The following is a 10,126-nucleotide window of genomic DNA, read 5'->3' on the forward strand; positions in this document are numbered from 1 at the left end:
AGTGGGGGGCCAGGGTGAGGGTGGCCAGGGGACTGTGCCGCTTCTCCAGAGGTGCCTATTCCACTTTCACCTTCCTCCTCATCAGTGTCCATCACGGTCACCTTGGGTATCAGCTTCGAGGAAGCCGTGCCGATGCTCAGACATGAGTGCTCTCCCTGGTCTTCAGCAGGGTTCTCTCACTGCCCAACCGGGCTTCAGCTTTCTCCAGCTGTTACAACTTGGGAAGATTTCATCCATCCCCCCTGCCCGTGTTCACTGTGCAGTGCTCTTCACGAATTTGGGGAACACGGCAGTAAATCTTTTTCCAGCAGTTCCTGTCTCTCCCCTCCATTCTCAAGATGCACATGCTAACAGTAATAAATGTTATTTTATGTCACCTTGCAGTAGCTCCCTGTTAGTCAGGAATTTGGTTTGGTGGTGAAGAGCACAGGGTTTCAAATCAAAGAGACGAGGGTTTGAATCCTAACTCTGCAACTGAACACTGTGTGACCTGGGTCAAACTACTGAGCTCTTCTGAGTGTAGGTTTCCACATCTATCAAATGGAGATAATAGTACCCATCTCCTTGGACCTCAAGGATGGGTGAAAAAAAATGCATGCAGAGCCTCAGCGCAGAGCCAGGCACACAGCGAGTACATAACACATTGTAAATGGGACACCATTGTTAGAGCAGAGGAGACAGCAGCCTAGGGAGGTTAACTCGTTTGTCTAGGATAGGCATATCCCTATTTTCTGTGAAAGGAAACTGAGGCTGAGAGGTCACGGATCTTGCCCAAGGTATACAGCTAGTAAACTGCAGAATCTGAGCTATAAGCCAGCTCTCCTGACACCTCAGCCGGGTCTCCTGACATTTTACTAGAAGCCTCTGCAAAACTGGAATTAATGCCCCAACTCATTTATAACTGGCCCCCTGGCGGTGGAGTCTGAGCTCAGCCTCCCTTCTGCTGAATCCTGCTTTCTAGAAATGGGCTGCTGGTAAAAGACGTATGTGCACACACAGGTTGTGTACAAATACATACATATAAATGATGGAGCAGGAAAATGTCCTGGGAAATCATGATTCCCTAGAGCGCTCCAGGAATGCAGTATTTTGGCTAATGGATTTTCTGAGTATTAACTTCTTGGTTTCAGGTTTTGTTATGGGTCATTATGAAATGCATTGCAGCCAGTCACTTCCTGGGGCTAGAACGGGCTGTCTAGTGAATGTAATTAAATCCTTCTGAAATGACAGAGGATATTGGCAGGATCTCCAGTCATTGTCATAATGACCAGTTGTAATATTCAGGACTCTAATAATCTGTCTGTCTGGATCTCTTATACTCATTGTGTCATTCAGTCATGGCAACGGCTGTGTGTGTGTGTGTGTGTGTGTGTGTGTGTGTGGAGAGAGTGAAGGCAGGATGAAGAGGTAATTATCCCCATCCCACAGGTGAGAAAGGTAGGACTCAGCATGAATCCTCATTGGGGACAATAGAGCTTGATCACAGCAGGTCCAGAATTGAAATGACCTTTGCTGAGACAATGTAATAAAGCAGAAAAAACAAACAAACAAGCAAACAAACAGTTTTTTTGAGTCAGAGATACTGGGCTTTAAACCCCAGTTTTGACACTGCCTAATGGTGTTGACCTTTGAACAAGTTACTCAGTCTTGTGGTCCCAACATTCCTCATCTGTAAAATGGCAAAAAGAGTATTTCCCTTTTGGGATTATTTTAAGGTGGTTCTAAGTAATGTATGTGAAGCAACTAGCATCATGCCTGGTCAGAGTAGGTCCTCAGCACATGGAAACTATTACTCTTCCATCTCCTAGTCAAGCATCCTTTCCAGTCTACCAAGATGTCTGCTGCTATGATCTGGGACGTACAAGGGATTGGACTGACCTGTCTTGAGCCCATCAAACTCTAGAAGTGCCTTTTGAAGTAAATCTATTCTTATTAGCTTTAAGAGGGTGGGGTTTTTTTCCCCTTTACCTCTAATAATAGAGGCCCAAGACAGACTTTTATTCTGTAGATATACTTAAATAATTTTACATCAATACCATAGGTGCTGTAAAGCAATAAAATCAGTGTCATACATGGATGTTATAATGGTAAATGCCCACAGTCTGGAAATGCTTTTTGGATCATGTTGGTCTGTCTTTTATTTTTTTTAATTTTTATTTAGAAAAATGTTTAATGTTTATTTATGAGAGACAGAGCACGAGTGGAGGGCGGGGGGGTTGGCAGAGACAGAGGGAGACACAGAATCTGAAGCAGGCTCCAGGCTCTGAGCAGTCAGCACAGAGCCCAACGTGGGGCTCAAACCCACGAACCACAAGATTATGACCTGAGCCAATGTCAGACACTCAAATGACTGAGCCACCCAGGCTCCCCTGTCTTTTAAAAATATGCATAGAATTTGAATAGGTAAACAGGAGACATTTCATGTAGGATCAAAGGTAAAACAGTGTAAGATATGCTTGGCTTGGTTAGAACAGAAACTGTAATTGCTGGAGGAGCATACATGATAAGGTCAGAAAAAAATAGACCCTCATATAGAGCTTCACGTGTGTATATATGTGCATAAACATACACACATCGGGGCGCCTGGGTGGCTCAGTCGGTTGAGTGTCTGACTCTTGATTTCGGTTCAGGTCATGATCTCACAGTTCATGGGATCAAGGCCCATGTTGCTCCAGCCCCACATCAGGCTCCACGCTGATGCCATGGAGCCTGCTTGGGATTCTTTCTCTCTCCTCTCTCTCTTCCCCTTCTCTCTCTCTCTCTCTCTCTCTCTCTCTCTCTCTCTCTCTCTGTCTTTGTCTCTGTCTCTCACTCTCCAAATAAATAAACTTGAAAAAATACACTTATTACTCTAATATCCTACCATGTCCATTGCCAATGTAAAATCCTTAGTTAGAAGTGATCATAAATATTGGCTGAATAGATCTTACTGCTTTCAGCCCTAATGTGAAGGAAAGCAACGTGCTGTACAAGAGAGAACCCTTGACCAGGAGCTAGGAGACTTAGGTATTGCTCTTGGTTTCACTTCCTTTCAGCGGTGTGACTTGGTCAAGACATATAACTTCTTAGGGCCTTCCTTACCTCCTCATTTACAAAAACAGGCCGCTTTTGGAAAATCCTTTGGAACTGTTTATCAAGAGCCTTCACGATGTCTGTTCAGTTTCATTCATTAATTCATATCCCAGAGTTGTCTCCTAAGGAAGGACCTTAAATATGGAAATAGCTTTCTGGTTAAAGATGTTCGTCATAGTGTTTGTATGATTTAGTTAAATTAGAAGCTGCCTAAACATCTGGTAATTGGGATTGGATAAATTAAATAAATAAAATAAATATAAGTAAATATAACATATAAATATAAAAATATAAAATAAATATAAATAAAATAAATTGGGATTGACTAACTTGCAATATTTACTAAGAGTGACAGCATTGGTCACTTTGTAAAATAAATACAAATAAAAACAAAAATAAAATAAAATAAAAACAAAAAGGCATGTATAAAAAAAAGTACTGGACAATATCGTACTTTCCAATGTAGACAACATTGTTGATGTCATCCAGGATCCTTCATGATCTGGCCCCAGTTGTTCACACCAGCTACCCCTGTGCCACCACTATTTGCCGCACATGGTGACCACACTATGTTAACCTTAGGGCATTCTCCCAACAGACACTGTGTATGCTTTTGTATGTCCTGTTCATTCTTTCTGAAATACACTTCCCTCCCTTGCCTAGCAGGTGAATACTTCACTCTCCTTCCAGTTCAGCTTTGGGTTTCTCCAACTTCCTAGAAGAAGTAAATTGTACCTTCATCTCTGTTCTGTACCTTTTGTAAGAGGGCTCTAACATGTCTGTAATGGTGTTAGTCTTCCATGTCTGCTTCTGTTTCCACGCATAGACTGGAGCCCCTTGAGGGTCAGAAATGTGTTATCACCAAATCCCTAGTGCTTAGCAGACAGCCTGGCATTGAATGGGCACTCGATACATGTTGGTTGAATTGTTTTTCACTTTTTACTTTTACTTTTTGCTTTTTTGTGTTTTCTGCATATTTTATAATTATGCATTATCCTTATAATGGATGAACAATAACAGTAATTCATCCACCCATTTATTTTTGAGGTGACTGGCCTAACTCAAAAGTTCTCAAACCTGTCAGTGTATCACAAATACCTGGAAAGCTTATTAAAATGCTGAGTCCCGTGTCCTGAGACAGGTGTCCCGAATCCCAAAATCTATGGCAAAGACCTGGAATCAGTATTGTCAACAAGCCACTTTGGTTATTGTGATGTTTAGCCATGCGTGAGAATCTTTGAATTAACTACCTCTAAGGGGCTTTCACCTTAAAAGCTGTCTAGTTCTCAGAGTGGTTCACTCGCCCCTGTTCCCACTGCCATGCAAGGCTTCAGCTTGAGGGCATCGTGGAGCAGCAGGCCAGACAGTAGAGATTAACTGTCCTTGCGTCATTATCAAGCACCTATTTTTTTGCCAACAACTGCTTTACATACAGCATTTTTTTTTATCTGTAAACACCATGAGGTCAGTTTTATTATGTCCACTTTATGGATGAGAAAACTGAGGCAAAGGAAAGTTAAGTATCTTGCTCAAGGTTAAATAATAAGAATGCAGTGGGGCTCATCTTTGAATTTAGTCCTAACAGATTTCAAAGCCCAGGAGCTAGAACCTCTGTTATTGCCCCTTCTCTACGTTCTCACCCCCACAAAGCATCCCGTCAGGGCAGCCTTGCTGTGTGCAGACGTGCCCAGTGGAGCAGGGTGAGCACTGGAGCCCTCTGCCCTCTGTGCGGACGTGTGGGATTAGCATGCTTGGTGGACAGCCATGTGCCACATAAGCAGAAGCTCCTGCTCACCAAATGTGCTCTGATGCCCACCCACCTGCTTCCAGGGTGCAGTGAAGCAGTGGAATTCAATTTGCAGCAGTGACCTAAGAGGGGCTATTTTTAGTAAGAAAGTAGGTCAGGGTCTGCAGCGGTGCTGCCTGAGAAATGAGCATCCTCCCCTCTCACCAGGAGGCTTCTTCACTTCTCACACAGCCAGCGTGGAGGTGAGGAAGGCAGATCTGACATCCTCACATGACTGCACTTGTAATCGTCACTGTGGAACCACTTGGGGGGGGGGGCGGGTAGGGAGGCACACATATATATCTGAAACACAGAGGTTCTTGTCGGGGATTGCCCAGGGTCCTGGCCTCAATCTTCCTCAAGAGATTAGAATCCCTTCAGAAAACATCTCGAACATGGTAGGAGGTTCACGAATGGTACGGCCACTACATGCCAGCTACTATTCTGGGTTTGATATGCATTGTCTCATTTAAACCTTGCATATACCTCTACAAAGTAGGTATTATTATCCCCGTTTTGCAGATGTGGAAACTAGTCACAGAGAAATTAAGAGACTTACTCAAGGTCACGGCTAGTATTTAGTTTGAGACTTCAGAGCTGATAATAGACAATCAGTCCATCAAACCATGTTGGGGGTGATTTTTTAATTCTCACTCTACCTGTGCCCCATTTTGTTTGGTACTTCAGAGAAAATGTTACAGAGATGGCTTGCTTTCTCTAGCCAGACTTGTCCAAGTCAGACATCCTTTTCCTTTCAGGACAGGAAAGGGTACCCAGGACACAGACTTGTTCCCCAAAGAGGAGAACATACATCCCTGCATACTGCTGCCCAATCACTGAGGCCAGGAGTTGCCAAAACAAACCAACCACCTGATTTCCCAGGGCCCGGAGTGTCTCGAAATCCTCTGCCCCGCTTGCTCTGCCACATATTAACTGCAGATCTGTGGCAAATTGCAGGGCACTCATTGGCGACGCACAGGCGAACACGAGCTTGTTAACAGAATGTAGTAATTGACATATCGTGATTCATTATGCACAGCACGGAGGACTGTAGCAGAAGCCCACTTTGTGGCCAACCGCCACTGGCACCACCAGCCTTGAGAATTTGTTCCTGGCTCTGTTCTGGCTCTCCAGCTGGAGAGCACCATACCTTTAAGGGCCAGAAGCAGCCTGAGGCTTCTGTCTTATCCTGCTGCCTCCCTCCAGGCAAGGAGCAGGGCTATTTCTCCCTGCCCCCAGGCTGCATGACCTTGGAGGTAGGTTATTTGTTCATCCATTCATTCAACAAACATTTTTTGAAAATGCGCCAGGCATGCAGTGGGGAATGAGGCAGATAGTCCCAGCCCTTACAGAATTTATAGTCCCTCTCTGAGCCTTAATTTCCTTATCATCAAATGGGTGGGAAAGAAAGAACTGGATTGGTCAATCTCTTCTAGCCCTAAGATTTCAGAATCTGTAATTCTGGGTTATAAACATTTATTATTGAGTCTCAGTGTCAATCTTAGTCATTCGTATCCAGTGCCAAAAAGAAAAAATAGAATTTCAGAATCTGGATGGGAACCATGGACATAAGCTAATTCAATTTCTTCACTTACAAATGAGGAAAATGAGGCTAAGAGACGGGTGTGACTTGCGCGGCATATCGGTGACAGAGCCAGGATGGGGAGGCCGGTCAGCTGAACCCACCTCTCCTGTGGTCCTCCTGAGGCCCCCTCCCCACTCAGCACTGCTGATGCACCCCTCCTTGGAACCCTTTCTACATTTAGCGTCTCTAACACAAAGCTCTGCTGACTCTCCCTTGCCGTACCTCTCTAACCACTGCTTCTGGGCTCCCTTACCAGCCTCAGAGCCTGAGACCTGCCACGTGGAAGAGAAGAAGTAGCTCTGGCAGCTGGGCCTCACAAGGTAAATGGAATCGGAATTCATTGTGCCAAGACTGCCAAAAAGCAAGACATGAGGAAGTTGAGGCAGAGTATGTAGAGTTTGCTGTCAGAGTTCTCGAACAAGCAGTATGGGCAAACCTCAGTGAAACTGAAAAAAGAAGGAGACCCAATGGAGATGGCTGGTGAGAAGCTGCTCAGTGAGCTCACAGAACACCTGCAGAAAGACCTGCCTCCCCTCAAGCTTCAGAACCTCTACCTTGCCTGTTGCCTACATTTAACCAGTGGAAAGTCTAAAGCTGGAAGGACAGAGGATCTTTCTGATATTCTAGTGAGGCAAGGGAATTGAGCTGCCTATGGAGAAGTCAGTAGCGGGAGGCTCTTCACTTTTTCAGTGACCAGAATGTTCCCTCTTGGGCAAAGAAAGACGCTATAAGGTATAGCAAGGCTTTAGCCGACTACTGAAGTTCTTCTTTATCTGTTGCTCTTCCCTTCTCTCCATCACAGCCTGGGAACCCATACCTTGAAGCACTGTCCTTGATTAATTAATAAAGATTAATGCCCTATAGCAGTCCCCTAAGATAGAGGTGGTCAGAGGTAGGAGAGGGTGGAGAATACTATTTTTGATTATGAAAACTTATATCCATTCTATATACCCACTTTAGTCTCCTAAATCTGTTCTTCTCCACACTGTACTATTACAAAAAATAATTTTCCAGTAGGCACATAATATTGTTCTGAAAGAATTACCTAGCACATATGTATAAAATATGTCATGGGCATTTATACATACATATATATATATATATATATATATACACATACACACACACATGTACGTATATACATATATATGTATATATGTATACATATATGTGTGTGTGTACATGTACACATATATACACACGTATATATACATATATACGTGTACATATATGTACATGTACATATATGTGCATGTATATACATATATGTACACATGTGTGTATATACATGTATATGTATATTTATATTTATACATACATATATACATACATATATATGTGTGTGTATAAATATAAATATACATATATATAAATATACATACAAATATAAATATATGTATGTATAAATGCCCATGACATATTTTATATATATATGTAAAATTTTTATATATATATATATATAAATGCTTAATAGTAAATCATTCTGGGATGCCCGGGTTGAGTTGAGTGCCTGACTTCAGCTCAGGTCATGATCTCATGGTTCATGAGTTCCAGCCCTGCGTCGGGCTCTGTGCTGACAGCTCAGAGCCTGGAGCCTGCTTCGGAGTCTGTGTCTCCCTCTCTCTCTGCCCCTTCTCTGCTCATGCTCTGTCTCTCAAAAATAAATAAACATTATTAAAAAAAAGTAAATCATTCTGAATTTTTGAAAAATGACTTCAAGTCATTTGGCTGTAAGCCAGAGACCTGAGTCTGAAGCATTGACTCTTGTGTGCCCTTGGGCTAGTCATGTTCCCTTTCCGCCCCTCTGCTCTCATGTCTGCAGAGTGCAGGTGATTGATTGATCAGCGGTTTTATTCACCTGGACTGTGAACCAGTTCTACCAAATCACTCAGGATAATTATTAAACGTACTGATTCCTGGGCCCTCTTGCACATTTGTAGAATTGGGAATTGAGTGCTTGGAAATGTTTAGTTCTAATAATGTCCCAGGTGATACAGCCAGGTTTTGAGTAGTTGTCTTCCAAGAACCCCACTGGTTCTGATGTTTTAGAATCCTCTGCCTTCTCTCTCTCGCTCAGTTTCCTGATTTTGTCTTAGCCTTTTTGCCCTGGAACCTCCCTCACTATACTGCGACCCTCTCAGGAGCAGGGGCCCTATCTTGCCCATCTCTGTTTCCCTGGCATCCAGCACAATGCCAGGGAGGTGCTCAGTGAGCAGAAGGAGAGAACAAATGGCTTTCACGGCCTTGCTACCACTTATGCACATCCAAGTAATTTCCAGAATTCTTCCTGCAGACTCAGTCATTATAAATCCTCTGATTTCAGAATCTAACAAAACTGGATTTGAACCTCTGTTTCACGTCTTACTGTGTCATTTAATCTCTTTAAAATACAGTTTCCTTCATTATAAAATAATAGCACATCTTGCTCACAATACTTGTGAGGATTAACTTACTGTATGAGAATGTGCATGTAAAAATTCTTGACATACAGCAGGAACTTATTTACTTTGGCTGCTTTATTCCTTTTCATGGCCAATGGTGAGTGATGGGAAGAGGGGGGACTCAGAAGAGTGGATCATCCCCAGGCTGGCTGAGAGGATGACATTTGGTGCTTTGTCATCTCCTGGCTTCCTGGGATCCTGAGGCTCCTGACTGAGGCCCAGGCATCTTAGGTGGATCCCTGCTTGCTTAGCTCTGGGCACCTTAGAATTCAGACTTAGAATCTCACTCCAGATACAGCATGTTCTTTCTCTTACTCTGCTATAGGGATGTAGAAAAAGAAGTAGCAAAAGAAATCCAAGGAAATATTATAGGTTTAAGTTCCCCATGCAGGCCTGGTGTCTGGGCTTATAGTGAGAAACCCAAGTTCATTCACAGAGGTTAGCTCCTGGGGCCAGAGATCTTAGGGTTGGTTTTGTTAACACATCAGCTCCCCTCTCCATATACTCTGTGTTGGAACTGCCACAGCATGCTGCTTTTCATAAAAGTCTCTTTTTTCAAACCAAGTCCAACTGTTTCAGCCCCAGAAAGGCAGCCAAATTAGCTCTCTTCTGGGCAAAATGGTAAATGATCACCCTCTCCCACCCCACAGTGCCTCCAGCACCACACTAATCATGACAGCCACCCCTTACCCAGTGCCTACTGTGCTTGAATTTTCATGACATCACTGTGAGTAGGTATGATTAGCTCCATTTTACTGGGCAGCAGGTTGTAATTAAGCCTGTAGACTTTAGAGTCAGACTGAGGTGTAAATCCTAGCCCCACTGTGTTTTAGCCAGCCCCCTCTGAGTCTCAGTTTCTTTATCAGCCAAATAGAATTAATAATGTATACCCCATAGTACTAGGAGGACTACATGAATACCACATGCATGGTGTATTAAAATAATTGTGCCAGTCATGTAAAATTACAAACTAGGATAGGTGCTATGAGAGAAAGGGACAATCTGCCATGAGAGCATATAATAGGGATCCTGACCTATTTGCTGAGGAGCTAAGATCTGAAGGGTCTTTAGGAGTTTTTTAGGTGAAGGGAGTGGGTGGGGTAGAGGGAAAGCTTTCTAGGCATTATGTACCAGTATGGCCCCTAAGGTGAGAGGCAGCTTAGTGCTTCAGAGAATGGAAAGGCTCAATATGACTTGAGTGTGGAGAGTGGGGAAGAGTATAAGAGAAGAGCCTGGACAGGG

General features: G+C 43.4%; 1 protein-coding gene across 1 annotated transcript in view; it reads left to right on the top strand.

Annotated features, from left to right (window-relative positions):
* The window catches only part of SERGEF (secretion regulating guanine nucleotide exchange factor), a 234,728-nt gene that overhangs the window by 168,897 nt on the left and 55,705 nt on the right, over positions 1 to 10,126 (top strand).

Source organism: Panthera pardus, unplaced genomic scaffold (assembly GCF_024362965.1).
Source record: "Panthera pardus isolate Hobbes unplaced genomic scaffold, ASM2436296v1 HiC_scaffold_12, whole genome shotgun sequence".
Taxonomy (NCBI): Eukaryota; Metazoa; Chordata; class Mammalia; order Carnivora; family Felidae; genus Panthera; species Panthera pardus.